Raw genomic sequence first — 4,470 nt, forward strand, 5'->3', positions numbered from 1 at the left:
GGGGGACGGGGCGGAGAGACTCTTCTTGGGCAGAAGAGGTGAAGGATGAATGGTTTATCGGACTGGGGCGGCAGTAATTACCCTGGGGAGACATTTCTCTCCCCAGCACCGCGGCTGCCTCCGGAGCGCAGAAGGCTAGGGTTCGGAGACCGTTGGGCTGGGAGGCGGGGCTTCCGCCAGGCCCCTCCCCAGCCGCGCTCCGGAGGCGCCTCCAGCCTCTCACCCCGGCAAGCTGTCCTCGGCCCTGCCCACGGACTCCCCCAGGGAAGGCACAGCTGCCTTCCAGGAGACACGGAGCCCAAAATAGGGCACCACATCTAGAACCTCTGACAGGCTCCAGAAAGGGTTTGAAAAGCAAGAGGGGCCTAAGTCAAGGCCCAAAAATGTTCCCCAGTGGTGGTGTAGACCAACTGTTTTTGACCTTCCTGGGAAACCACCAGTGAGCTGAATTGTGCATAACATTTCAGAGAGAACTACACACCTGAAGCCTAAGGCAAGAAAGCCTCTGGCCAAACACAAGATGCCACAGGCCCAGGGTTGGCACCTTCTGCCCACTCCCAATATAGTCTCAATACCTCCTAGACCCAGAAAATCACTGATCCAGTGAAATACTCTAAATGTTCAAGAATCTTCCATGCAGTCCCACACACACCTGCATTCTAGAAAAAAACCAACCAACCATTAATAATGGTTAGCTAACCCAGACCCAAACAACATAATCATCCACGTAGAAAACCACCCATGCAGTGATGCCCCTGTGGTTAAAACTACATGTGCAGAACCTCTGCCTGCCTGTGTCCCTGCAGCATCCGAAGCCATGAAAGAAAACCTTCTGGAAGGTCTAGACTTGTGAGAGTATAAAACATCCTGCACAACCCAGAAAAGCCATGGCCCTAGTGCTCACAGCCCACCCCAGCACTTTGTACATGAACCTTTACATCCCAGACGGGCAGATCTCTACTGGTCCAGATCCCTGCGCTCAGCTGTCTCTTGATCTAGGATCCCAGAACACAGCCTTTCAATTGTTAACCCCCTGCTTGGCCATAAACCATCCAGTCAGAAATCCGAGTTAACACACCCTGTTCAGAATCAAAATAAATGCTAGCCCCCTTTATAAGCTGGGGTGATAAACCTGGAACCCATGGAAGCTACTGACTCAGAACTTAGCAGGGATTGACCATTCCATTCCTGGCCCAAGAGTACCAGAAATGAACATGGTGAGGTGGGAGGAACCTCAAGGACTCTGAAACCAGAATTGGGGATCCAGGACCAGGAGAGTGTCGCCCCTGGGCTCAGCTCAATTTTAGGACCCAGGTGTGCCAGCCCTCCCATGCCCCAGACAGATATCAGGTACAGGAGTGGCAATGGGTGTCTGGCAAATAAGGACATTATGTAACAGGAGGGGTTGGGGGGGATGGCAGGGTAAATGGGGGATGGTGTGAAGAGAAGAGAGGAGAGGACAGGTAGAAACACAGTGAGACCCCAAAAGAAGGCAAGTGGAGAAGCTGGTGCAGAAAGGAGAGAAGCTGCCTCCCACTGGGGATGCTAGGGAGACACTGGGCAGAGAGGAGGCCTGGCCTGGAAAGGCCTCTTGAGCTGGCCTGGTCCTCTAGCCAAGTGTAGGGTCCCAAAAAGAGCCTGTCTTTTCACCTCTCCCACCATGGTTAATGGTTAATGGAAGCAAAGGTGGGGTTCAGCCAGGACAGGTGGCCTCATCCCTTCTCCTCCTTTCCTTGGGTCCTCGTTCTTCCTCTCAGCTGCCCCACCCTTCACAGGTTCCTCCCCCACACCTCCCACCCCCTTCTATCACCATCCTGGAGCACCCTCCAGATGACTCCTCCTGTTTCCACTAGGCACTGGTCCCCTTTCTCCTTTGCGCAGCAAAGGGGTGGCTGTCTCCGAGGCAATCCCAAGGCCAACATTCCATACCCTGTCCCCCATACTCTTCTGGCCACTTTCATTCCCTCTGTCCAGCTTTTGCTCCTTCACAGAATCTTTCTTGGGCACTCTGGCTCCCAGGCCCTCCTTTCTACCTGCTCAGGTCCCTCAGCCAGTTCCTCTCTCCTACACCTTCCTCTTCCACACTCTCTTCATCCTACAAAATCCCCCAGTATCCCTGACTTCCTTTACCTGTCTCACTCCTTCATACTTTGTCTCACTGCCCAGAGACAGTCTCACTGCCCAGAGACTCATGGCCTGTCTGGGTACCTTTGGGGGCAACACTGGGCCTTGAGGGAGCCAGAAGGAGACAATGAAAGAGTGAGGAAGGTAACAAAGAGCCAGGGAGTTCCTGGGGAGGGCAAGGGAGTTAAGGTCCAGGAGCAAGGGGTTGGGTGGGGTCATGGAAGAAGAGAAGGAAACTGAGGAGTGTTGCCTGAGAGGAGCCAGGTGGGACAGAGATAAGATGAGGCAAACTGTGTTGGGGATGAGAGAATAAAAGAATGGAGGAAAGAGTTTGAAGGAAATGCTCCAGAGAAATTGGAATGAAGAGAAAACGGAAGCATGAAAAGGGAGATAAAGTAGGAGAAAAGGAAGAAGACCAGCAAATGAGCAGAAAGATTGGAGGTGATATGGTGGCACGATTGGGAAGCAAAGATGGACTGGCATGGAGCAAGAATGGGAAGGCAACCAGGGTCACAGATGGGAAGGGCGAAAAATACAGGAATGGAAGATGATGGAGGAACAAAAATGGAGTAAAGAATGAGAGGGGATGGAGAGACAGAAACAGGAAGTGATGAGGGTACAAGGATAGGAAGGGAGAGAAGTGCAGAAATGGGAGGCCACCTGGGTACAGAGAGAGAACTGATGAAGGCACAGCAATGAGAGGGAATGGGAGCATGGAGGTGTCAGAGAACCCCGATGGGAGGCGATGGACATGGAAGGTGAGGAGAGAGGGGCACAGAGGGGAGAGGACATGGATAGGAGGACAGATATGTGAGGTGTTAAGAGCACAGGGAAGGGATGAGATGGGATGGGATGGAGGCACAGAAATGGGAGGTGAGAGAGGTACAGAGATGGAGGTAATGGGGCTACCCTCTGAAAGGTAATGACAAGGTGCAGAGATGGGAAGTGACGAGTAGACTAAAATGGGAGGTGAGGAGGTCCCTGGGATGCAAGTGACAGAAGCTCTGAGATGGAATGTGGAGGGACTGAGGTGGAAAGTGATGGGCTGAAATGAGCTGAAATAAAATGTAAAGAGGGCCGGACGTAGAAGGTAATGGGGAGGACAGAGCTTGGGAGTGATGGGGGCACAGAGTATGGAGGACAGAGATGGAAGGTGACAGGTACAGAGGTGAGAAGAGATGACATGGAGAGAATCTTAGGGGTCTAAGATATGAAGTAATGGGTGGCCTGAGATGGGGCTGAGGAAGGATGGAAATGAGAAGGTGATGGGGTCTGAGAAGGAAGGTGAAGTTTTTCAATGGATGGTTATGAGGGGTAGAGATAGGAGGTGATTGTAAGTGGACAGTGATAGAGAACTGACACAGGAGGGGAAGCCTGGAAACAGGAGGTGCTGGGCCTACAGAAGTGAGATGCTGGGGGTCAGAGGTAGAGACAGAGCAGAGATGAGGGGACATGGAGGGGAGACACTGGAGATGAGGGGAACGAGGATGGGGGAATGGTGGGACAGTGGAGTGAGTTGGGAGGTAATGGAAGGCCAGTCATGAGAAAAGAAGGGAAGGTTGTTGGAGGGATGGAGGTAAAATAGAGACATACATGAAGAGGTCAAGGAGGAAGAGACATGTCAGAGGCAGAGATGACAGATGTGACAGAGATGGGAGGGAGGTGAAGGGGGAGAGATGACAGACCAGCAATGGAAGGGTGAGGGTGAGGCAGAGGTGGAGGCAAGACAGATGGAGAGATGATAAGGGGCCGAGATGGAGGAGGTGATGCGGAAGAGAAATGGAAGGCAGAGCTGCACGGAGAGGATGAAAGGGCAGACAGGGCGGGGAGGGTAAGGAAGTAGAAGGAGATAATGAACCAGACCTAGGGGTAAGCAGGTTTAGGTGAGGCGAGGAAGCAAAGTGCTGAGGACAGAGATGAGGGTGATGGGGGAGAGGAGAGATGGAGGCAAGGGTGGGGCTGAGATGATGGGAGCTGGAGATTGGAGGTGAAGGGGCTCCAGGACGCAAAACGGCGTGCACAGCTGGGGTGGGGCACACGAGGGCCCGGCTGCGCACACGGGAAGCCCCCCCGCCCCCGGGGCCAACCGGGTGGCCGGCATCGACAGTGCCACTTACCGTGGCCGCCGCGGGTGAGGAAGGGCATGCGGTTGATGGCGATGGGCACGGTGCCGTGCTTGCTGTGGAAGTGGTGGACGTGGTGGGTGGTGCTGAGGCTGGAGGAGACCCGGGCCCCCTCGGCCGCCCCCAGCAGCAGCAGCAGCAGCAGCGGCAACAGCGGCAGCAGAGGTGGCGGCGGCGGCGGTGGCGGCGGCGGCAGGGGCCCAGCCAGGGCGGGGGGGCGGCG

General features: G+C 54.6%; 1 protein-coding gene across 1 annotated transcript in view; it reads right to left on the reverse strand.

Annotated features, from left to right (window-relative positions):
- The window catches only part of NRXN2 (neurexin 2), a 110,452-nt gene that overhangs the window by 31,882 nt on the left and 74,100 nt on the right, over window positions 1-4,470 (reverse strand).

The sequence above is a fragment of the Rhinopithecus bieti genome, unplaced genomic scaffold (genome assembly GCF_001698545.2).
Source record: "Rhinopithecus bieti isolate Rb0 unplaced genomic scaffold, ASM169854v2 scaffold_1017, whole genome shotgun sequence".
Classification (NCBI taxonomy): domain Eukaryota; kingdom Metazoa; phylum Chordata; class Mammalia; order Primates; family Cercopithecidae; genus Rhinopithecus; species Rhinopithecus bieti.